Genomic DNA, 26,850 nt, shown 5'->3' with positions numbered 1-26,850 from the left:
ATATTAACTTTACGTGGCCCTGGATCATTTATACTGAACATGAAATTTAATTCATCCTCCTTCTAAATAATTATATTTCTTTAGAGAATACATGAAATGATTCTTTTAATGCCTGAAGAAAAGGCCACACTTGGGTTTCTGCTCTTCTCTTTCACTCTCTCTTTTAAAAATAAAACCTTTTGGTTATGGGCAATTTCAAATATATACAAAAGTTGAGAGTGGAGTGTGATGAACTTTCCTTCAGCGAGTTACTCAGGGCTAACCTGTTTCATTTCTATTCCTGCTTCTAATCCTCTGGATGATTCTGAAGCAAATTTCAGACACACATCAGTTCATCCGTGTTGACAGCTGATTCTTGTTACTCATGGTAGTGATGTTTTTTTGAAGTCTCGTGAATACCGAAATAGCAAATACTCAACCATGGCTCTTGGAAACATACAGGGTTAGGTTTCTGGTCACAAACTTTTTGTCAACTGGTTAATACATACCCTTGTTTTATGCGTACGTCTGTATAAAGACACCTTAGTGACTATATATCATGGATTCGTTAATACAGAACTCATGGCCAACAGAGCCGTAACTCATGCCCGAAGGAAACTTATCTTACACACTTATCTTTCTTCCGAAATGCACATCACAGCCTTCCCACGCTTAGGGACACCAGACAGCACTTCAGCATATGCTTGGGGATCCTTTTAAACAATAAAGTCACCAGCAAAAGGCACACAGATGCAAAACATGTAGCACTAAATGGATGGCAAAAGGGACACAAGGGCGGCTGTTGCCTTGCTGACCTCAGGTGGGGTGTTGGATGACTCAGTTTTCACCCCTCCGCTCATGTCCTCCAATGACTGTAAAAACACCGTGAGCAGCGATTTTGGGGATACAAATAAATTTTAGCAGGAGGCAAATTCGCAAAGATGGACTCACAAATAATGAGGATCAACTCTATTTCAGTATATGTCTCTGAAAAATATAAACTCTTTCTAAAAAGCACAACCAAAGTCCCATGTCCCATTACTATATCTAAAAATTCTAACAGTAATTACTTTTAATTATTTATTTATTTTATTTTATTTCTTAAAATTGATGTATATGGGACTTCCCTGATGGCACAGTGGTTAAGAATCCGCCTGCCAATGCAGGGGACACGGGTTCGAGCCCTAGTCCGGGAAGATCCCACATGCCGTGGAGCAACTAAGCCCGTGTGCCACAACCACTGAGCCTGTGCTCTACAGCCCAAGAGCCACAACTACTGAAGCCCGTGTGCCTAGAGCCCGTGATCCGCAACAAGAGGAGACACCGCAACGAGAAGCCCGCGCACCGCAACGAAGAGTAGCCCCCACTCACCGCAACTAGAGAAAGCCCGAGCGCAGCAACGAAGACCCAACGCAGCCAAAAATAAATAAATAAATAAATAAACGTACGTTTCAAAATTGATGTATAGTTGATTTACAAGGTTGTGCTAATTTCTGCTGTACGGCAAAGTGACTCAGTTATACATATATATACATTCTTTTTAAAATATTCTTTTCTATTATGGTTGATCCCAGGAGATTGGATGTAGTTCCCTGTGCTATACAGTAGGATCTTGTTGTTTATCCGTTCTAAATGTAATAGTTTGCATCTACTAACCGCAAACTCCCCGTCCATCCCTCTCCTTCCCCGCTTTCCGCTTGGCAACCACAAGTCTGTTCTCTATGTCTGTGAGTCTGTTTCTAACAGTAATTACTTGAAATCATTAAATGTCCAGGCTCTGTTCACATTTCCCTGTCTCATAATTTTTTTTTCATGTAGAGTTTATTTGAATCATCTTTCAAAGATGTTGTCAGCTTTGCCAACTGGCCTCAACTTTCCCACTTATTCCAGCAATATTTTAACGCTACTCACACGTCGTTCCACCAAACTCTCAAGTCAGTGGCTTTCAAGCTCACCGCTGGGTGCTTCTTCCTTTACTGCTCAGGTGTGTGCTGCACTGCGTGTCTGAAACTGTGGGTGGGCTCGGATCGGCACTACATTTAACAGAAAGTCCTCAGAGTTTTTTTTCACGCAGAAAATACCCTTCCTTGTTTTGCAAAGTTGATGCAGACTTTTTGCTAATTTTTCTTTATGGGAGAATAGCAGTTCTATGGACATTTTGAAGCGGGGGATATATATACAATGGAATATTACTCAGCCATAAGAAAGAATGAAATAATGCCATCTGTGGCAACATGCATGGACCTAGAGATCATCATACTTAGTGAAGTAAGTCAGAGACAAATATATATTGCTTATATGTGGAATCTAAAAAAATGATACAAATGAACTTATTTACAAAACAGAAACAGACTCACAGACACAGAAAACAAACTTATGGTTACCAAAGGGGAAGGAGGGGAGGGATAAATTAGGAGTTTGGGATTAAAATATACACACTACTATATATAAAATAGATAACCAACAAGGACCTGCTGTACAGCACAGGGAACTATACTCAGTATCTTGTAATAACCTACAAAGGAAGAGAATGTAAATGTAAACGTAAATAGATATAGATATATAGATATTCAAAGTTTATCAATACTCAGTAGAATAACACAGGTGAACCAGACAAATTCAGTTTCTTTTCAGGAAAAGAATAACAAACAATGTTTAGGATGTCAAAAGACTCAACAAATACCACTGTCTGTCTAGAAGCCACTCAGAAAGTATTTCTGCTATCAAAGCCTTTTGTTCTTCACAAGTCACCATCTACCAGATGAAGATTTTAATATGCAGATACCAAACAGTGTGAACTTTAACTTGTACTTTTTCCACCAGCTTTTCGCTTGGAAGTTTCCTCCTTTGCCTTTGCAGAATCCCTTGCTTTATCCCCATTCTTGGGTGCTTTGGAGCTGGAAGCAGTTTTCTTGTCTTGGTCCTTTGCTGTGTTCTCTGAGGTTTCTGGAGTTGACCGACAGCTGTCAAAGTCCCCTGAGAGGGCATCAGTGAGGTCTTGGGCATCTGCAGGTTCCTCTGATGCCTCAGGTTTCTTTGTAGGTGGTGTCGCTGATTCGACCGCATCGTCATCATCCAAGAGATGTGGATATTCAGGTGGGATGGTGTCATCCCTTTAGCCCAGTTTGTCTCTGTGTTCAGCTTTCGCTTTTGCCTCGACTTTATCCTCTAGGGGGTTTGTTCCCATCTGGGTCAGGCTGTCTTTGCCCGAGACTGTCAGAAAGTTGATCCGGGGCATTGTCAAGTTCTTTGTCATCACTCTGCGGAGTGTCAGGGGGCGGACCTGCATAGTGGGTGGGTGGAGCTGGGGTTGGGGAAACTACTTCAGAGATGACAGCCGAAAGTTTAGCATCTTCAGATTGAAGAGATGCAGTGTTTGGGGAAACGGTGAAGACCTTGGACGAAGCATTAAGGAGGAAGTCTTCACTCAAAGGTGGGAGCGGTTCCTTGGGCTCTTTTATATCTATAGCTATAGATATACAGATATCTATATCTCTATATATCTCTATATATCTGATTCACTTTGCTGTACACCTGAAACTAACACAACATTGTAAATCAACTACACTTCAATAAAAATTTTTTAAAAATAAAATATTTAAAAAGCCACCTAGAAAAAAAACCCAAAACCAAAAACATGTCATCCTAAACTGGAAAGATTTAGTTTCAGAAGACCCACAGTACTCTTCATTTTACAACTGGTTAGTAAGCTTATACATTTAAAACAGACAAAAGAAGGATCCGCCATGTAGAGAACTGCTCAATCCCCTAATTACTAGATGCCATTGAGAATTCACTCATTAGAAACATTTTTTTTTTCTACAAAGATTTCTTGAGCAACTACCACGTGCCAGGCTCTGTGCTAGATGCCAGAGTTATAGAGAAATAGGCAGAGTCCCTACCCTAATGCTTGTCACTGACTATACACACATGGCTTTTGAGGGCCAGTGAGATCCCTGCTGGGCCAACCATGGGAGCAGAGGATTCTAGGAGCAGAGGAAGGTGATTCGTTCTGCCTGGGGCTCCGGTATCTGGAAAGCATCATGAACGAGGTAGTACTGAGGGTAAATGAATGGACAGTAGGAAGAAGGCAAACGATGTGCTTGACCATTAGTGGGTAACCTGGTGCTTCCAGATCATAAAGACACGAGACTGAAAAAGTAAGCTGGTGTGTGATAATGGAAGTCTTTAATGTAAAGACTTTGGGCTTTATCTCTTAGGCAGTAGAAATCCCTGGATATTCTTAAAAACAGCATTGTGGCATGATTAGAAGTCTAATGAAATAAGAAACAGCAACCAACTGAATCATTCTTAAATGATCAAGACTAGATTCAAACAAACTCCCAATCTAACCAGAATTTAAAAGTATTTCAGATATGAGACGAATAGCACATAAAATGTCAGGAATCCCATTTGTTTGATTAAGACAGAAAGAAGAGCGCACAGATGATTTTCATTCAAGCTCAGTCTGAAGCCTAACTTCTTATCTGGTGCTTTTACAGAGAAAAGGAAACCAGCCTCCCAGGTTTAAATTTGGATTCCCAAGGTATATCTGACTTTGTAGCCAGGACACAAAGTCCCTCAGTGATGCTAGTATTTTTCTTCTGGTTCAAGATTGCATTTTCTTCCAGGTCAGTGAAAAAAAGCACTTCGGTCACACACTCACCATTATCTACTTTTTTTCTCTTGATTCCTGGTATATGCAGCATGTGGGAAAAAGACCATGGTCCCCTGATCCACCTTTGTCCTCATTAATGTGTCTTATTTAAATGTGTAGGCTTCTGATTTTTACTCCAGAAAAAAAGACGTTTTACTCTTTAAATTTATATATGCTGCCCAATGCCCTGAAGTGCTACAATATACCAGACTTTTCTTTCTCCTTTTCTTTCTCCCTTCCTTCCTTCCTTTCTTTCCTCCCTTCCTTCCTTCCTTTCTTTCCTCCCTCCCTCCTTCCCTCCTTATTACAATTATTAAGAATTTTGAAGATACTGGCAATAATTTTCAGACACCAGACTTTCTCCTAATAATCTAGAATCAGTCTAGGACCAACTTAGAATCTCTGGATCTTTATGAGTAATGGAGGATACTTCTAGGAACACTTTTCAGAGGCCTAGGAATGTTCCTCTCCAGCTAAGACATCTCCCAGCCACACCTCCATGTGTCTGTAAACACACGTCCCTCAGACACACCCTGGTCTTCATCAGCCTCCCTAATAAAGCAGTACACACATTAAGGCCCATCTGGTCTGCCCTTAAAAGCAAGTCTCTGCAGGCATCAGAGGAGTCTTCTGCCCACTTCCATCTGTCAGTTCACTAACTGCAGACATTACCCGAGGCCTCAGAACCACATCTACTAGAGTTGGGAAGAGATCTTAGAGACCATCTAACCCGTATGTGTTCACATTTTATTTTTGCAACAAACTCTTTTCTTCAAATTAATATCTCAAATCAAATTTAAAACATCTTAAGAGAGCTCACTGCTTGATATAAAACACGTAAAAGTGGTGGGAAAACTTAAGTTTTCCTCCCCCCACCCCACCACGGGTCTGAAAGGCAAAACCCTTGGGCCCCGCAGAACCTAGTTTGAAAACCAATGGCTCATTGAACTCTCTCCTTTCATAAGTGATGAAACAAAGGTTCAGACACATGAAGCCATCTGCCCAAGGTCACAGCATTCAAAGAGAAGTCAGTATCCTAATTCTAGTCTGATTTATCCCAAAGCCTCAGGTCCTTCCACAGGGCCCTGCATGCTGCCCACCTTGCACTGCTGGAGGCTGATCCCCAGTGGTTTCTACCGAGGTAGAATTGTGGACGTTCATTCTGATGATCTATTTGCTTGGTAATAAGTCTTGCTATATTATTTTTCTCTCTTTCTTAAGAAGTACAACTCACAGTTTTGCTCATGAAGTACAAGTTGTTTTTCGGGTTTCTTTTTGCATCTTGTACCTAAAGCAATGAAGTCTAGCCCAGGAGCACATATTCATCAGTGTGATGTAGACTTCTACCTGTATTTCTTTTGGTGAATTTTCTGCTCACACCATAGCTAGTGTCCACCATGTTTATGAATGTTTCATCCTCTCTGGCATTGGGTGACTTTTTTTATCTTGCTGGAGTTGCTTCCACATAGAGTGGTTATATAGTTTATCTTCTAAACTGGGACATTTTTGAGAGTAAAAGGGGATTCAACTAATTACTAACCTGGGACAACAGGTGTAAACCAGGACTGTCCTGGACAAACCAGGACATCCCACAGCCGGGAAGATGCTGAGGAAGTTTCAGTTGGGTAGAGCAATATGCTTTTTTTTTTTTTTTTAAACATTTTAAAAATATTAAAACATAGTTAATTTAAAATGTTGTGTTATTTTCAGGTATATAGCAAAGTGATTCAGTTACACATATCTATCTGTTCTTTTTCAGATTCTTTTCCATTATAGGTTATTACAAGATATTGAATATAGTTCCCTGTGTTATACAGAAGTTCCTTGTTGTTTATCTCTTTTATATATACTAGTGTGTATCTGTTCATCCCAAACATGGAAACCCCAGGAGAAATGATGGAGAAGTACAAACACCAAGAGAAAAAAACAGAAAGTTTGAGGAACTGGTGTGATTGGCAACTTGGAACCAGAATAATGAGCTCTGAGGCTGGTTGATGGGAACTTACAGTCCATAGGACTGGGTAGCCGATATGGGCAGAGTAGGAAGGAGGAAAAGAGGAGAAAACCTCCAAAAGCAGGTTAGAGAATAGAAGTGGCTGTAAGTAGGGAATGTGGTTACTGAGTTTCTTCAATTGTCTATGCAGAATTGTCTACACCAGACTTTCTAGCAGGGTGAGTCCTAAATTCCTGCAACAATGACAGGAGACAGGAGGTACTCTGATACTCCTCGGAGACATATCTGACAAGGATGAGCTCTGGAGGATGTGATAGAGGAGAAGAATGTTGGCATCACCTCAGCACGTGACACTGGGGTTAGAGAGGACAGCTGCCCCCATTCCCAGTTGGTGCTGGTCCCATAGCACTGTTGTCTGCCTGCAGCCACATCAGAATTCTCAAACCAGGCTTGTGAGGGTCTCACCACTGAGAAGCTATGTGGTCCTGATGCTTACTTAGCAGAAAGGCAGCCATTTTGGGTTGCTTCATATGTCATGGTCACCCAACAACTATTCATGTCACATCTGAGCCTCGGAAGAGTGGACGGCATTATTCAAAGTCACCAGCAAGTGAATGACAGAGCTCAGACTCTATTTCAAGCCTCTGGAATCCTAGTGAAGCACTCTCTCTTCCATGAAGGGATGTCATATGACTCTCATGCATTTTCAGCTTTTAAATTTCAGGTTTGAAATTCGACGTTGAACGTGGACAGTTTGCCACTAATCGTGGACCTCTGAGTAAATTCAGTCTTTCACAACGTGGTGTTTTACAATCGTGACAGGTAACAGGGATGACAAAAGTCGACATCGATTGCCTTTTTACTTTAAATTGGTAATGATCTGTAAGGTTCATCCATCATGTGAAGGCAGCCTAGAATTAAATCCATGCGTAACACAAGGGAAATTGTTGCCCTGTAGCTGCTGATTTTCTCCTTGCAGTTCTAGGTGGGAGGGGTAATGCGATTTTGCTCCACCTATGGGATGTTATAGGAAAAGTCAACTTGCTAGTGTGTGACATGGGCCAACAGCATCATCTGGAAACACCAAAATTCAGGTCCCACTTCAGATCTGAATCAGAATCTGTCTTTTAACAATACCCCTTGGAAGATCTGTAAGCACATTACAGTTGAGAAGCACAAACTTGCAGGCTTGCTGAGTTGCAGAAGGATCTGTCAGCTATGAATGGGCCTTTGATGTCAGCTTTGTCCTGCCCATAACTGATTTGCAGGGACTGGATGCAGAATCTCAGTGCACTCAGTAAAGTCATCTGGCTGTTTTTTAGGCAGCTTATCTCCAGTAAAGCATGGTGAGAAAACAAGGCAGGTGAACACCGGGTATTGGCACATCCACCTATGTAGGTATGTTTCCTAGAATTAATTTTAACTTGTGAATTTTTCTTCTCCCTACTGATGGGGTAGAATTTTGTTATACCTCTCACACCTCTATAACCAAAGCCTTCCTAGCCCTAGCTAATTTCTCATTTGCATTGAAATTGTATTGAACAAGAATGAAACAGTAAAAGGACTCTAAATGGTCCCTTGTAAAGCTCTAGAATCAAATTTAACCAGAGTTGGAAGAAATCACTTCAAACCTCTTCTCCCATCAAGTCCATTTCCTCCTTTGGTGTCACCATCTCTTCACAGGGACATGATTGGGTGACTAATTGTGGATTTCCCCAGGCTTCCAGACTGGATTTTACAACTTGCTTAAGGATTGTTGACTTCTTGGTCATGGCTGACTGGTTCCCGTCCCTTTTGCCAAAAGACTAAAGCTTCCTGCTTCCCTAGAATCTCTTGCATATGAATTTTCTGCTCTTGATGGAGTTACTAAGCTGATCAAATTGTCATCCTAAGTCAAACATCAACATCAAGGATTATTTCATGTTACAAGTATTCTTTTCTCAGAAGCAAGACAATCTTATCCCAGGTTCCCAGAAGGATTTGAATATTTGTATACTTATCTCATGTTGCCCAAACGTTTCTGGACCTCACCAGCCCAGGGCTGGTAACAGGACTGCATTTCTATCTGTGCCCAAATTGTAATCCTTTGAGCTCAAGCAAGAACAAAGCCTCCTCTCCTTTGTCCATCAGTTACTTTCAGGTGGTCCCCACGAAGTTCCTCCCGGGTATGTCCAAACCAGGCAGTCAGCTGTGGTTGCCAAGTAGCCTCTTCTGTCCTAGCTTGTCCTGCTGCAAAGCTTAATTACTAACCCCAGCTTCCCTAATAACTAGACAAAAGCATTCAGGCTTATTAATGAATTTTTAAAAAAGATATTGGGGAGTGTGTGATAACTAGCACTATATGAGCTTCAACTCAGACAATGCCAAATGCAAAGTACCACCCTCAGCGATATTATGGTCGGTCCTTGATTATGTGTGACAATAAAGTGGGAGGGGCAGTGAGTGGCCTTCTTTTCATCTTTTTCAGATCTACATGTATTCTTTTTTTTTTTTTTAATCTCTGGGATGCAAGGATGGTTTAACATATGCAAATCAGTAAATGTGATCTGCTACATTAATAGAATGAAAGATAAAAGTCACACGGTCATTTCAATACATGCCTAAAAACATTTGACAGAATATAACATCCTTTCATGATGAAAAACTCAACACAGCAAAGGCCATATACGACTAAGCCACAGCTAGTATCATATTCAACCATGGAAATCTGGAAGCTTTATCTTTTTTAACATCTTTATTGGAGTATAATTGCTTCACAATGGTGTGTTAGTTTCTGCTTTATAACGAAGTGAATCAGTTATACATACGTTCCCACATCTCTTCCCTCTTGCGTCTCCCTCCCTCCCACCCTCCCTATCCCACCCCTCTAGGTGGTCACAAAGCACCGAGCCGATCTCCCTGTGCTACATGTATTCTTGAAGCCAATTCAGCCATGCATTCAACAAGGACAGCCTTATTCTTCCATGCTGTCAGTAGAAGTACAATTCTAGGGGTGCCTGCAACAGACCAAGGATCTGGACTGTTCTGAGAATGGGGAGCCATATGATGTTTTCTATTGACCAACAGAAGCTTAGCATGTATGTGACGCACTGTAGGTGCCTAGTATTTGCTGAGTGAGTAAGGGAATCCACTCAAGCACACTCTCTGGATCCAAGCAACCCAAGCCTCCAGAAGACGGATGTGAGGAGCTGACTGACCATGCCTGGAACCAGGCGGTGGGTAGAAGAGAAGGAAACGGGGGACACCACTTTGCTTGTTTTGCCATCTCATTCCCACAATGAGCCTCTGACTTAGGAGTCTGCATATAAAAGTCATGCTTATTTTTTTTTCTCTTATACTGTTTTCTTATTTTACATATGATTCCTTCTGTTCTTACCAACCTCCGTGGTTTAAAATAGTGGGCTTCCGGGCTTCCCTGGTGGCGCAGTGGTTAAGAGTCCGCCTGCCGATGCAGGGGACGCGGGTTCGTGCCCCGGTCTGGGAAGATCCCACGTGCCGCGGAGCGGCTGGGCCCGTGAGCCATGGCTGCTGAGCCTGCGCGTCCGGAGCCTGTGCTCCTCAACGGGAGAGGCCACAGCAGTGAGAGGCCCGCGTAATAAAAAAAAAAAAAAAAAAAATAGTGGGCTTCCAATTGTGATGCGTGTGCAAGTTCATACCTTCATGCATCCAATTCCCTACTGAAGAGCTCCCCTTGGACTACCTTCCTTTGGTTCATCAAACTTGAAGCCAAAACTAACTCAATCATCCTCTCCAATGCAGGTCTTCCTTCTCGATTTCTTATGTGGTTGGCAGGTGCACCCACACACCCAGCTTCCCAAGACTGAAAACACCTTTATCCTTTTTTTCTTCCTCTCTCTCACTGGTGGCATCCAACCAATCTTCAAAAACCACTGAGTCTCGTCTCTGAATCTGTCTCAAATCTGTTCACTTCTTTCCATTCCTTTACCTATCTCCTGATATCACGGCCACGTATGGGTGTGCAGTTGCGAACTGTGTGTTATACAAGTTGTGGACATGCGATTCGTGTTGTTGTCTATTTAGAAGGTGCCCCTTGCGGTGTGCTAAGCTCAGCCTGCACGAACTGCAGGGATTCGCTCCTTCTGTCCATCGGCCAGAGGGACTCTTCAAAAGATAAATCTAGCCATCCTCCCCCTCTTTGCTTAGAACGCTTTATTGCCCTTAGTATTGATACGAGTTTGCTCGGGCGGCCATAACAAAGTACCACAGCCTGGCGGGCTTCAGCAACAGATTTTCTCACAGTTCTTGAGGCTGAAAGTCCAAGATCAAGGTATCAGCAGAGCTGCTCTCTCCTGAGACCTTTCTTTTTCCTTGGTTGCTAGATTGCTGTCTTCATCCTGTGTCTTCACACGGTCTTCCCGCTATGTGTCTGAACCTCCTCTTATGAGGATACCAGTCACATTGGTTAGGACTCACCCTACTAACTCCAGTTTAATTTAATTACCTCTTTAAGTACCCTTTCTCCAGTCACATTTTGAGGTCCTGGAGATTAGGGATTCAACATATGAATGTGGGGAAGTGGTGCAGGGACATAGTTCAGCCCCAAACACCCTTGGGATAAAATCTGACCTGCCTAATATGGCTTTCAAGGCCTCTCAGGATGGGACCACTCCCTTCCCTCTGGCCCCAGCTCTCACCCTTCCCTCTGGCACTCTCTACTCCACCCCGTCAGGCCCCCCCCCGCCGCACCTCTGGGCCCTCTCCCATCTTCTGAGTGGCCTCTGCAGACGCCGTCACCTCTGCCTGGAATACCGATCTCCCCGTTCACCTGAGAAATGGCTACTCATCCTTCAAGCCTCGTGGCGGATGCACCCCTTACGCTGGCAAGCCCTTTGTGTGTCCAGGTGTCTAGATTCCAAGGTGTCTCTCTTTTGACTTCCTGTGAAATCTTATGTTTTCACCAGTTACAGTACTTTTTGCACTCTTGTATAATTACCAGTTGGCTTGTCTGTAACTCCGAGTAGGCAAGAGCCATTGTGTTCATGAGAAGGCCCTTGAAATCCAAAAAGTCTCTGAGACACACAGAAATGAATTCTGAAATACGGCCCACGTGAGTGGGAGGCCCGTGGGGGTAGGGATCCAGGCAGATGGGTCTCTGGGCTTCTGAACACACTTTCATCTGCTGTTGCTTAATTTCCATGAGCTTAAAAGCTACTGGGGACTCAATTGTCATGTGGCATTTAGTCTTATAAGTCCAAATTACAGCTTGGAAACCATCCAGCAAATTCATTTCTGGGTAAGGCAAGCATATGAAAAGATTGCAGTATGTGATTCCATGTCCAAAATATTATAGTAAGTATCAGTCACGTTTGCATTCAAATGTTATGCTATTGATTCCAAATATGGCAGTGCTGTGATTATGTGATAAACATGAAACAGACAAAATGCTTATTTACATTTTGTCTTCAGTTTTCTAATAACAGTGTTTAAGTTTACTGATCTTGTTTTTTTTTTTTTCTCTCATTCAGCCTGCTGTCATTTTCTCTGAAAATCATGTAAATAACCAACCCAGTAGGAAATAATGTTTCCTGCTCTCTCTCTCTTTTTACTTGTATAGAGACTCTCATCTTTACCCTTCGGTCTTGAATGGACTGTGTTAAGCAAAGACGAGATATGTTGGATCATAATTAAAGGAATATTTATTTAAATCTATCACCAGAAGAAAGAGACACACTTTCTGTGGCCCCAAATTTCCAAGGACCAGGCACATGATCAGGAAACCCCTGATTCGAACTCATGAGACCAGAGATTTGAGAATTGCACCTGCCCCATGATCGCCTTCAGGGACGTTTTAAACTTTGTTCTGTATCCTATAAGTAATACATATTTTTAAAATTAGAAAATAAAAGTAGGCAAAAACAAACCACCAACTTAAAAACCATTTCAATAGGATTATGCTGTATTATAATTTGTTTTTTTCTTATTATTCCATGTTCACAAATATACTTCTATAATATCATTTTATTGTTAAATCTGTTTATCCTTCACTATATAATATGCATAGTCACTGTAAAAATTTATACACGTAGAATCTGAAATTCTTTAGGTCTCTCACCCCAATCCAACTCCTTAGGTATATACCCTTATTTGAAAATGTATTGAGGTTTTCAATAAACTTTTTACTTTGGAAAAATTATGGATTTTCATAAAAACTGCCAAGATAGTATAGAGAGTTCCCACATGCCCCTCACCCAGTTTTCCCATGGTTCACACCTTATATGACTGCGGTACTTTCGTCAAAATTAAGAAACTGATGTTGGTATATTACGCTTAAATAAATTCCGAACTTTGAGTTTCATCAGTTTTCCATTGATGTCCTCTGTCTGTTCAGGACCCAGTCCAGGGCACCACACTGTACATAGCTGTCATGTCTCCCAGGCACCCCCTGGTCTGTGACAGTTTCTCTGTCATTCCTTGTTTTTCCTGATCGTGACAGAATTGAGGAGTACAGGTCTGGGAGGACAATCGTTTTAAGCCATTCATCAATATTCTTCCACGTATGTGTGTTAACGTGCCAAACATAGCGAGATATAAATTTTGATACAAATATGACTTATACTCTACTCTTGTTTTATAATTTTTAAAATTGTGATGTCATCCTGTATCATCACTTAAAGAAAAAAAAAACAGTTTCGGGCTTCCCTGGTGGCGCAGTGGTTGAGAGTTTGCCTGTCGATGCAGGGGACACGGGCTTGTGCCCCGGTCTGGGAAGATCCCACATGCCGCGGAGCGGCTGCGCCCGTGAGCCATGGCCACTGAGCCTGCGCATCCGGAGCCTGTGCTCCGCACGGGAGAGGCCACAACAGTGAGAGGCCCGCGTATCGCAAAAAAAAAAAAAAACAAAACAGTTTCATAGTATTCCATTGTGGAAACTAAATCTTCATTCTTAACCAGTCTCAGATGACAGATGTCTCCTTAACTTTCTATATTGAGATTCCCAACTCTGCTGCAATGACCATCCTTGATCTATATTTCCAGGCATGTCCCTGATCATTTTCTAAGGATAAATATGAAAAGTTGCCAAAGACTTTTCTCTAAAAAAATGATCTAAATGGCCCATTAGGTCTCCAAAAAGTTTTTGTGTATTTACACTGCCAACGTCCATGCACACATCTGCATATCACCCGGCAATGTTTTCCCTGACACGGAGAGCTGCTGTCCTTCAGCTCTGACAACTTGATAGAAGAAAAGTGGCTGATGACACGTGTGGCTGAATTTTCTTCATGTCTATTAGCCATATGTCTTTCTTCTTTTTATGGCCATGATCACATTAGGATAGGGGGAGGAGAAGGGAACAGGTCATCTCTTTTTTTAATTCATTTATAAAAGTTTATTCTGTATTGAGGCTCATAACCTCTTAACCTGATATCTTGAAATTATTTTTCTTCAGTTACTGTTCTCCTTATTTTGCTGATAAATTTTAGAAAGGGACATTTCAGTTTTTTTATTCAGCCAACAATCATGTCTCCCATGATAATTTCTGCTAAGTATTATAGTCATAAGGCCTTTTCCCATAATATCATTCCGTTGTTTTTCACCTGTATTTTCTTCTGATATTTTCATGTCTCTATTTCTTTAAATATTTAACCCAGTTGGGGTTTATTTTGGTTTGAGATAGGGTTCTAACTTTGTTTTACCAAATGGTTAGCCAGCTGTCTCAATACCATTTAATGAACAACCCAGCTTTTCACCACTGATTTGAAAGTCTATTTTAACACCTCATATTTGGGGACTGGAAGTAGACCACCTGTTAAGGACCCAGGAGAGGTTTCCAACAAGGGAAACAGGAACAGACAATAGTTGGAAACCTTTCCAATTTTGTTTCCAGTTAAATTGTCAGTGTTTGCCAAAAGATACAGTCCGAGCCAAATCCAAAGATACATTTCTATTCCTGCTTTGTCCAGACTTTATATCTCTCTTATTCTGTTCCTTCCTCCCAGAAGTAGAGGTCACTGCCTTAGGGAGCAGCTCAGGACCTTAGGCAACTACTGTTTGCAAAACTGCACATGTGCTCTGGAATGAATTTTATTAAAAGCTTCCCCAAGGTTTATGGTAAACTTCCTACTTCTGCCATTTCTGTACATTTCTGCATAGAGAAAAAACTCTATCCCCCCCAACTGAAAAACCCACCACAAGTTACTAAGTACATAACAGCTTATAAGCTTATTTGCAAATTCATTGATTTATTTGAAGAATTAAAATTTACCTGACAATCACTATCTAGAGACCAGGCATTAGACTAAAATTTTTAAATTTCACCCATTTCTAAGGAGTGGATGTCATTATTGGCCCCCATTTTACAGGTGAGAAATGGAGGCACAGAGAGGTTAAGTAATCTTCTGAATGTCACACAGCTCAAAGTGGTGGAGGAAGAATTCCAACTCCATCACAGCCTATGCTGACAGCCATCACCTTCATCCAAAACTGAAGGTTGATACATTCCCATGGTAACAATAAAGGGTTCCTCGTACAGCTTCTGATTTCTGGACTGAAAGACTTTAGTAACTACCAGCGACCACTTCCTGATCATCGTGATTTGCTTCACTCTTGAGGTGTGTTTTTTTTTAGGTTGTGCAATGAAATCCACAAGGACACGAAGTCTTGAGTTGGAGTGCGGGCTCCATACATTGCATTGCTAAGCCATTTCTCCGATGGTACAAAAATAATGTCCATAGAGTTTTATTGGGTGCTGAGGCTTTATATCTGCTCTGTTTCCCCTGTGGATTATACCACGTACCCTGAATGATGGCAGCTGACCCAGAGCCAATGACTCCTCACATTTCTGTTTCTCCAGACCTCTCTGTGCTCCCTCCTGTCTGCTCACAGTGAGAAGTTTTGTTTTTTGTTTTTTGCTGTACGCGGGCCTCTTCACTGTTGTAGCCTCTCCCGTTGCGGAGCACAGGCTACGGACGCGCAGGCTCAGCGGCCATGGCTCACGGGCCCAGCCGCTCCGCGGCATGCGGGATCCTCCCGGACCGGGGCACGAACCCGTGTCCCCTGCATCGGCAGGCGGACTCTCAACCACTGCGCCACCAGGGAAGCCCCACAGTGAGAAGTTTTGAGAGATTCATTACCTTTGCAGTTATTCATTTTCAGAAGATAGCAATTAGAATAGGATCTAGTCATCTCGTGCTCCAAGTACTTAAAGGGTCTTTTCCATTCACCCCCTGATCTTACAGATTAGGAGGCTGAAGTCGGTCAGAGTAAATGATGTGTCCAAGGGCCCGCAGCTGTTTAGCAGCAGAGCGTGATGGATCCCTCAGATCTCCTGACCCCCTGACTTTCCTCTTTGTCCAACAGCTCGCTGCTGCCTTCAGCTGTACGACCAATCCTGCTTTTTGGTGATTTCTTTGTTTTTTTTTTTTTTTTTTTTTGCAGTCACTGGATAGCTGACTCAGGTTTCATGTAACCAAACACAGCTTGAAAGCACTCTTCCCTGTCGCTTACAACAAAGTGTCCGTGGAAGAGTTTATGGTGGAGACGTATGTGCTTGACTTCAAGCTTCTCATCTTTTCTTAATAAAAAGACATGCAATATACAGTGTCGCACCCCCGCCACGGAGGGATCAGAGCCTGGATAATTTGTAAGTACGTCCCCTCACTCCTTTTAACGGTCCGATGTCACAAATGCTCTTTCCAGTGCCTGCAAAACACAGTTCTTGCATTTCTGGTTGTCACTGCGTTCGATCAGTGCACTCTACAAAACGTGCTTTTAATTTTCTACCCAAAAATACTATGTGAAAACTGCAGTTGGCTCACTTGGCATCCATTCCCAGCCCCTTCTTTCTTGTCATGATCTACTCTGCAGTCTGAAAAATTGAATACTTATTCCTCAGCATCCTTCGCTGGCCATGTGAGATTAACCAAGTCTGTTGAGGGGTTTTCTGGGAAACAGTCCTGATGAGAAGGAGGTAGAGACGCAGAAGGTGGGCTCTCTTCGTCTTTCTTTCTACCGGGAGTGTTGATGTGATGCCCAGAGGTGCAATAGCCATCTTGTAGCAATGAAGCAACAAACAAAAATAAAAACCAAAAAGCTAAGGAAGACAGGATGAAAAGCTAAGAAGGGCCTGTGTCTCTGATGACATCACTAAGCATCTCTAAGAACTAGAGATCCCTAACATATAGTGTTTATTTTAAATACGAAAATATGGTTTTAAAAATATATTTTGAAAATAGGAAAATAGCTGGTGAATAAAAATTAATCATAGTTGCAGTAGCTAATTTGCAAGTGCTGATATTTTAATAAATGTTTTCTCAATATGCCATGTCTCTGAACATTTTTTTCCTCTGAACATTTTTAACCTATTAAAATAGCATTACCGTCTACACTGCTTTGTAATTGGCTTTTTGTTTTTTATTTCATGATGAATTATGAGCATTTTCCCGTGGCATTAAATACTCTTATATAACATGGTTTATAACAGCCCTGTTGTATTCTATTCTATGAATACGCCAATATTTCTTTAACCAATTCTTCATTGTGGACTCTTTAGTTATTTGCTACTTTTTACCATTATTAATACTTACATTATAAGCAACCTTGTCCATTAACCTTTATGTTAATCTCCTTTTCCTTAGGGTCAGTTCCCCAAAGTGGAATCATTTGGTCAGAAGGAATGATGATCTTTATTACTTTTGATACTTATTGGCAATATTTCTGCCAAAAAGTGTATTAAGGTGGTTCTTGCCATGGCTGTGTTTATAAGTTGGTACACAGCTCAGAGCACTCCTCTAAAGTTTTGTCACTTTCATTTTATTTAAAGGGCTAATTGCGAGGTCTCCCTTTTCTCCACATCCTCTCTAACATCTGTTATTTGTAGACTTTTTGACAATGGCCATTCTGACCGGTGTGAGGTGTTACCTCATGGTTGTTTTGATTTGCATTTCTCTAATAATTAGTGATGTTGAGCATCTTTTCATATGCCTCTTGGCCATCTGTATGTCTTCTTTGGAAAAATGTCTATTCAAGTCTTCTGCCCATTTTTTGATTGGGTTGTTTTTTGATATTGAGTTGTATGAGCTGTTTGTATATTTTGGATATTAACCCCTTGTTGGTCATATCACTGGCAAATATTTTCTCCCGTTCAGTAGGTTGTCTTTTCACTTTGTTGATGGTTTCCTTTTGCTGTGCAAAACCTTTTAAGTTTAATTAGGTCCCATTTGTTTATTTCTGCTTTTATTTCTTTTGGCTTAGGCAACTGATCCGAGAAAATATTGCTACGATTTATGTCAAAGAGTGTTCTGCCTGTGCTATCTTTTAGGAGTTTTATGGTTTCAGATCTTACATTTAGGTCTTTAATCCATTTTAAGTTTATTTTTGTATATGGTGAGATGGAATGTTCTAATCTCATTGTTTTCCATGTAGCTGTCCAGTTTTCCCAGCACCACTTGTTGAAGAGATTGTCTTTTCTCCATTGTATATATTCTTGCCTCCTTTGTCATAGATTAACTGACCATAGGTGTGTGGGTTTATTTCTGGGCTCTCTATTCTGTTTCATTGATCTATGTGTCTCTTTTTGTGCTCACACCATGCTGTTTTGATTATGTAGCTTTGTAGTACAGTCTGAAGTCTGGGAGGGTATACCTCCAGTTTTGTTCTCTTGTCTCAGGATTCTTTTGGCAATTTGGGGTCATTTGTGGTTCCATATAAATTTTAAGATTATTTGTTCTAGTTCTGTGAAAATGTCATTGGTATTTTGATAGGGATTGCATTAAATGTGTAGATTGCTTTGGGTAGTATGGTCATTTTAATATTATTCCAACCCAAGAGCATGGGGTATCTGGTGGGAATAAAAATTGGTGCAGCCACTATGGAAAAACTATGGAAAAGGATGGAGGTTACTTAAAAAACTAAAAACAGAGCTACTGTATGTTCTAGCAATTCCACTCCTGTGTATATAGCCAAAAAAAAAAATGAAAACATGAATTCGAAAGGATACATGTACCCCAATGTTCACAGCAGCACTATTTACAACAGCCAAGACATGAAAGCAAACCATCTGCCAAACGACAGACAATTGGATTAAAAAGATGTCACATATATATGCAATGGAATATTATATTACTCGGCAATAAAAAATAATGAAATACTGCCATTTGCAGCAATGTGGATGGACCCAGAGAATATTATACTTAGTGAAATAAGTTAGAGAAAGACAAATACTGTATGATATCACTTACATATGGACTCTAAAAAATAATACAAATGAATGTATATGCAAAACAGAAGCAGACCCACACATATAGAAAATAAACTTTTGGTTACCAAAGGGGAGAGGGAAGTGGTGGGAGGGACAAATTAGGGTCATGGGATTAACAGATACAAACTACTATATTATAAAATAGATAAGCAACAAGGAAATACTGTATCGCACAGGGAATTATACCCATTATCTTATAACAGACTATAATGGAGTATAATCTGCAAAAACACTGAATCACTAGGCTGTACACCCGAAACTAACACAACATTGGGGATCAACTATACTTCAATTTAAAAAATATTTTTGAAATGTATTTAGGGATTTGAAGAGTTTGCTTTAATTCCAAGTCCTTCTTTGATTCAGGGAAAGTTACCAATAAGGAAATCAATTAAAAAATATTTTTTTAAAAAAAGTCTACTTAACAGGCCAAAAAGGAACCAATTCAAACCAAAACCCAGAATAATTAATTTGTTTAATTTTTATTTCCCCATTGCTTGAGAAGGGAAGCATTTTTTCATATTGGTTAGCTACTTATATCCTTTATGCAAATAATCTCTTTGGGCCTTTCTCCAATTATTTACTTATAGTACTCATATTTCTCTTAATGATTTATAAGAATTATTTATATTTTAAAGATAGCCAAATTTATCCCTATCCTGATCATATAACGTGCTTATATTCTCTCCTATATATGGTTTTGCTTTTACAATTAATTAATTAATTGTACAATTAATCTATCTGGAATTCATTTTGGAGTATTATATGTGCAGAGATCTAATTCTGCTTCTTTTGGTTAGCTGGGTAATTCTTCAACATTTGTTGAAGAATTCTTACTGATTTCTGAACGTGGTTTTTCTCTATTTGACTGTTCTGTCCATTTCTGCTGCAACATTTAACATTTTCACATTTTTCATTTGTAAACTATTAAAGCCTGGACATCCACTTCCAGGAAGATGGAGTAGACATACATTTTCCCATTCCTCCTAAGTACAACTGTAAGTCCTGGAGATTTTATACAAGAGAATCATAAGAAGACTCTCAAAGGTGGAGAGAAGGTAGACTGGCTAGGGACCTCAAGATCCAAGGAAAGACACGGTGCTGAGTCCTCTGGGTTTTTCTTGTTTTCTTATATATCCCAGACTTGGAAGTGAAAAAAAACAGTAACCAAGAAACACCAACAAGTGCAGACAAAAAGAAAAAAAAAAACCCAAACAGAAATGCAAATCAAAACCATGATGAAATGTCAGTGGAGGACATACGGGGAGCAGTAATGAGGTGCTCTACCCCTTTTTGCTGGGATAGTGTCAGGGAAGGTCTCATAAGAACCTTACCTCCCATCCCCACCCAGCAGTAACCAGGAGTCCCTCCTATGGCCCCCAGGTGTCAATGGAGGCTGAGTAGAGAAGCCAGACCTTCCAAGCTCACCCACCTGGCAGAAGTGAGGTGCAGCCCCCATCACTCACCAGAGTGATATCAGAGAAGAATTTAAATAAGATCCAGTATTCCAGCATGATATCCAAAATGTCCTGGTTTCAATTAAAACATCACTCATCATACTAAGAACACAGAAATTTCCAACAAACAATAGAATACTTTAGCGAAGAAATATCAGATATAAAGGAGAATCCAATGGAAATTTTAGAACTAAAATGTACAATAACCAAACTAAGATGAGCTGGACATCAGAACTAAAAGAAGAAAGAATCAGAGACTTTGAAGATAGAATAATAGAAATTATCCAGTCTGAACAACAGAGAGAAAAGAGACTTTTAAAAAAAGAACACAGCCTCAGGGACATATAGGACTGTAACAATATTTGTAACTACCCCAAACTGGAAACAACCAAATTTCCTTCCCTAGGTAAATGGTTAAACAAACTCTGACACATCCATACCATGGAATACTACTCAGCAATAAAAAGCAATGAACTTTTGTAACAGGCAACAACTTGGATGGGTTTCAAGGGCACTATGCAGAGTGAAAAAAGCCAATCTCAAAAGGTCACAAAATGTATGATTCAACTTCTATAACATTCTCAAAATGATAAAATTATACAGATGGAAACAGACTAGTGGTTGCCAGGAATTAGATATGGGGGAGAAGTTAGGAAGGTGAGGGGAACACAAGGAAGATCTCTGTGATGATGAAAAAGTTCTAGGTCTTGATTGTTTTGTGGTGGTTACATAAATCTACACACGTGATAAGATGACACAGAACTACATACACTCACATTGTACAATGTCAAATTCCTGGTTTTAGCATTGGGAAAAATTGGGTATAAGTTCCAAAGGACCTCGTTGTACTATCTTTGCAAATTAATGTAAATAAAAAGTGAAAAAACTCATTGCAGCTTGATTTTGATTTCTGGAGGTAAAGTCCCCAGTCATTAACGTTATTTTTCAAATATTTTCAAAATTGTATTTCTTTGAAATGAACATCAGAATTACCTTGTCAAGTTCCCAAAATGTTGTCAGATTTCATTGGTATTATATTTCAATTATCTGGGGGGAGAACGAAAAACTCCTATTCTGATAGCCACCAGGAAAAGGCCTGGGTCCTTGAGTCACTGCGTGGAAGGCCATCTGACAAATATCTACATTATACAGTTTCAGGATCAAACAACAAAATTCTATCAGGTTAAATCACTTAAATTTTGGAGGCTTTTTTTTTCTTGCATGTTTCAGTAGCTAGCCTATACCAATTAATAGAGCTTATAATAAAATTTTAAACTTGTTGAAATTCTAGCATCCTTATTCTTCACCTTTTTTTTACATTATCAGAATTTTCTTGAAAGTTACTGAGAAAAAATCAGATGTTTATTAAAAATTTTTAATTTTTCTTTATAGTTCATCTTTATGTTAAGGAATCCTTCAGACACTCCAAATTGGCTATTTTCTTTCTGTCTTTGAGTTTCATCTGTATCTTAAAGCTGTATAATTAGGGAGGATTTTTTTTTTTTTTTAATTCCTCTTGTGGGTTCAATGGATTCTTTTTGAATTCTGCAGCTCAGGAGCCAGAGGAGGTGTGGAGGGAACCGTAGGTCAAGAAACTTGATCAGCCCCATTTCTTGTCAGCTGTGTGAGAAGCTGTTATCTGGCCCATCTGGTCAGCATGGCAGGGACAAGCCCAGACCACTTGCTGATGTGTCAGACCTCCCCTCTTGTAGGCTTCTCTGCTTGGAGGCATGAACACCACAGACCCCAACATCAGCTCTTTTCCAATCTTGCAGCAGTGGGCGCTTTCCAACTGTGCCCCACTAGACTTCCTGGCACATCTCCCACCGTTGACCACTCACTTGCTCCTTCCTGAAACACTCCCTTCCCTTGCGGTTTCTGGACTCACACTCCCCTGACTTGGCTTCTGTCTTCATGGCTAATTTTCTCAGGATCATTTGACAGCCCTTCTTCCTCCATCTGTCCAGCTCACACTGTCCTCCTCAAGAATCTCAGTGTTCCTTTTATTCACACACTCTCTCTCATAGGGTGACCAGCTGTCACAGTTTGTCCAGGCCTGAGGAGGTTTCCATGACATGGGGCTTCTAGTGCTAAAACATAAAACCCCAAAGTAGGATGAACTGCTCCCCTACTCTGTGGATCTCGTCTGTTCCATTGGCTTTGGGTACCAGCTAGATGCCAAAGGCACCTCTGGATGTTTCCCCCCACTCCCATCTAGATCTTCTATGTCCCATAACATGGGATATGTCCCCACCACCTACCCAGTTGCCCTTTCCATCACAGGGGATTGGACTGCCCCCTGACGTTTCCACCTCCCTCAACACCCACTTCCAACTAACTGATAAATTTTAATAATTCTAATTATAAATGCCCACTGACAGGTGAATGGATAAAGAAGATGTGGTACATATATACAATGGAATATTACTCAGCCATAAAAAAGAACGAAATAATGCCATTTGCAGCAACATGGATGGACTTAGAGATTATCATACTAAGTGAAGTAAGTCAGACAGAGAAAGACAAATATCATATGATATCACTGATATGTGGAATCTAATTTTAAAATGATACAAATGAACTTATTTACAAAACAGAACAGACTTACACATATCAAAAACAAACTTATAGTTACCAAAGGGGAAATGTGGAGGGCTGGGATAAATCAGGAGCTTGGGATGAACATACACACACTACTATATATAAAATATTCGATAACCAACAAGGACCTACTGTATAGCACAGGAAACTCTACTCAATATTCTGTGATAACCTATATAGGAATCTGAAAAAAGAATGAATATATGTATATGTATAACTGAATCACTTTGTTGTACACCTGAAACTAACACAATGTTGTAAATCAACTATACTCCAATAAAAATTAAAAGAAAAAAACTTAACTGCTCCTCTGTCACCTGTTACCTAGAATACTGTTGCATCTGAATTGGTGTGGTGGTCTGTAAGATGTTTACAACTCTCTGGTTCTACTTCACCCTGGCAAACGGTGGGATTGTACCTCTCAGACCCTTGGACTCAGGCATGTCCTTTGGGCTGTTACATGTCAGCAGAAATGACACGGTAGCCTCTGCCGTGTGAAGAGCTGGTGAGTGATCTGCCCTGCTTCCTTCTCCCCGCCATGGCAAGTAACCACCCTCCCTGGCGGAAACTCTCTCGGTCTGCATCCCTGAGTGAGGATGATGTGCAACAGAATCCCCAGGCAATCCTTGAAAGATGTGCGGCCTGAGTGAGAAAAGCATTTTTATTTGTTAAGCCACTGAGATTCGGGGTTGTTTGTTACTGTTAAGCAACTAAGCCTATCCTGACAAATACACTTGATCTCAACTTTCATTTCTGGTTGTGCCCAACCATTTCCCACACAGTAAGCAGAGGGATCTTTTAAAATACACAAACTGCATTCATCACTGCCCTTTCCATGATTTTCTATGGACTCAGGAAATCACAGCATCCTTACCATGGATGACCATGCCCTGTTGGCCTCTCAGCAGTTTTCTCTTCTTACTTTCTTAGTCTCACTCTTCTCTCTGTTGCTTTCTTTCTGCTTCTGTTTCACACATACTGGACTTATTTTGGATCCTGGCATGCAACATGCTTTGCTTCAATATCTTCACAACTGCCTTGACCATCCCACTTCACACACCTAAGAGCTATTAATTTTCTCTTAAGTTCTCTCCTGAAAGATACTCCCTCTACGAAGACTGTTTGGACCCTAATTAAATAAGGGCTCCTAGAGCACTCTGCCATTTTTCATGGTAAAACCTAGGGTACTTAAGATTAATTTTTCAAAACATCCCCCTCTACTGTCAGCTTCCAGAGGCCAAGGGCTCTGCATCTCTTGGCTCTATTTATTGCCTCTGACATAGAACTTGCACATGAGAACTTAAATACGTATTTGTTAAGTAAATTGAATGCATGAGTCACAAAAATTCCCTTTGTTACAGTGTCTGTTAACTAAAGCATTTAGGCCAATGATACTTTTTTCTGAGGTTGCTTTATTTGGCATTTCTCTATTTTAAGTTCTGCTCACGTGAGCTGGTGCCCCTGCCACGTGCCCCACCAGACACACCACTTTTTTTTCTATCTTCTCCACTCACTGTCTTGCTCTTTACCTGACTAGTTCCTATTTATCCTTCAGGTCTCAGCTTAAGTGTCACTTCCTTCAAGAATATTTTTCTTGGGCTTCCCTGGTGGCGCAGTGGTTGAGAGTCCGCCTGCCGATGCAGGGGACACGGGTTCGTGCCCCAGTCCGGGAAGATCCCACATGCCGCGGAGCGGCTGGGCCCGTGAGCCATGGCCGCTGAGCCTGCGCGTCCAGAGCCTGTGCTCCGCAACGGGAGAGGCCACGACAGTGAGAGGGCCGCGTACCGCAAAAAAAAAAAAAAAAAAAAAAGAATATTTTTCTCACTCTGCAGACCACATCAGGCCCCGTCTTTCACGCTGTCATGACACTAGTCCTTCTCGTCGTGGTCCTTCTGAGTCATTGGTTTTCGGTTATTACTACTCTCACCCTGTTACAGCCAAGGCCACTTCCATTTTTACTTCTGGGGGCGGATAGTTACAGACTGGGCGCCATACACCAGGCACTCTTCAAAGTCATGGTTTACACGGATTATCTGCTTACAGACTCAAACCAGTCCTAGGAGAAGAGGGAGAAATGCACCTTGTAAGATGAGGATAATTTATGAATGGTGAACAATGGATAGATCTTGTTTTGGAAATCAAAGTTGCAGTTTTACTTCAGAGCCTGTATTTTTTTAACCACTAGATTTTCTTGGTTTATGTATTTGGCTCAATCTGAGATTTTTTTCCTTTAATAAATGCATTTATTTCATCCACTTTTGTCAATATGTTATCAGTGTTTGGCTTCATTTCTGTAATTTCACTTTGTATTCTGTCTTCATTTGTATGTTTCTTTAAAAAATAATAGTCGTCTCTTGGTATCTGCAGGGGATTGGCTCCAGGACGCCCATGGATACCAAAATCCCTGGGTGCTCAAGTCCCTTATATAAAATGGTGTAGTATTTGTATATAACCTATGCACATCCTCCCACGTATTTTCAATCATCTCTAGATTAGTTCTAATACCTAATATAATGTAAATGGTACGTAGATAGTTGTAAATACAATGTAAATGCTATGTAAGTAGTTGTCTGGCACAGCAAATTCAAGTTTACTCTCTGGAACTTTCAGAAAAATTTTTTTGAAAAAAAAATTTTTTTAACATCTTTATTGGAGTATAATTGCTTTACAGTGGTGTGTTAGTTTCTGCTTTATAACAAAGTGAATCAGCTATACATATATCCCCATATCCCCTCCCTCTTGCGTCTCTCTCCCACCCTCCCCATCCCACCCCTCTAAGTGGTCACAAAGCACCGAGCTGATCTCCCTGTGCTATGCGGCTGCTTCCTACTAGCTGTTTTACATTTGGTAGTGTATACATATCCATGCCACTCTCTCACTTCGTCCCAGCTTACCCTTCCCCCTCCCTGTGTCCACAAGTCCATTCCCTACGTCTGTGAAATTTTTAAAAAAATTAATTCATTTAATTTATTTTCGGCTGCATTGGGTCTTTGTTGCTGCACGTGCGCTTTCTCTAGCTGCGGCGAGCGGGGGCTACTCTTTGTTGCAGTGCGCAGGCTTCTCATTGCGGTGGCTTCTCTTGTGGTGGAGCACGGGCTCTAGGCACGCAGGCTTCAGTAGTAGTGGCTTGCGAGCTCTAGAGCGCAGGCTCAGTAGTTGTGGCGCACGGGCTTAGTTGCTCCGCGGCATGTGGGATCTTCCGGGACCAGGGATCAAACCTGTGTCCCCTGCATTGGCAGGCGGATTCTTAACCACTGTGCCACCAGGGAAGCCCTTCTGAATATTTTTGATTTACATTTGGTTGAACACCCAGATGCAGAACCCATGGATAGGAGGGCTGTCTGTATTTATTGAGCACGTACTATGTACCAAGTATAATTTCAGGTGCTAGGGATATAGCAGTGAACAAAATAGAGTTCCTGCCTTCATGAAGCTATCTTCTAGTTAGAAGAGGTAGATAGTAATAATAGTAATAACAATAACAACAATAATAGCAACAGGTGAATTCACCTTACAATGAGTTTTTCAGAAAAAGATTGCTCTCCAAGTAGCCCATTTTATTATGCTGTTTTTTCAGCATTAATAAAAATTTATATATATTTTTTCCTGTGGCAGTAATTTTCAAAGTTTTTTAGTTGATTTAATGAAACCTCTTAGAAATCTCAATTCAGTTAACACTTTTTTTTCTGGAAGGGTTTACGGAGTCTGTGTTTATTTCATTCTTGAGTATTTGAACATGTCTGTCTTGGCAGGAAACATGTGGTCTCATTTCTTATATCTGAGCAATTGTAGACATATGTTGCTGTAGAGAATTTTGAACCCAGGTAGATTTTTTTCACCCCTAGAGGTAGCTTTTTAAAAATGTGTGTCTTGTTTGCTTATTTTTGGGGAGGGCTGGAGAGCCATACAGAGGATGAGCTGGATGGTGTAGGAAACTCGCTGTAATTAACAAAGCACAACCAATTTAATAGATACGTTTCAGTTG

General features: G+C 40.8%; 1 pseudogene; it reads right to left on the bottom strand.

Moving 5' to 3' along the window:
• Positions 1-2,722: 2,722 nt before the first annotated feature.
• LOC113632970 (calpastatin pseudogene) overlaps positions 2,723-26,850 on the bottom strand; it is a 38,944-nt pseudogene continuing 14,816 nt past the window's right edge.

Source organism: Aethalodelphis obliquidens, unplaced genomic scaffold, assembly GCF_003676395.1.
Source record: "Aethalodelphis obliquidens isolate GAN/ISIS:26980383/991018 unplaced genomic scaffold, ASM367639v1 scaffold38, whole genome shotgun sequence".
NCBI lineage: Eukaryota > Metazoa > Chordata > Mammalia > Artiodactyla > Delphinidae > Aethalodelphis > Aethalodelphis obliquidens.
Note: the sequence above shows the minus strand (reverse complement) of the source record. Positions and strands in the feature narration are given on the sequence as shown.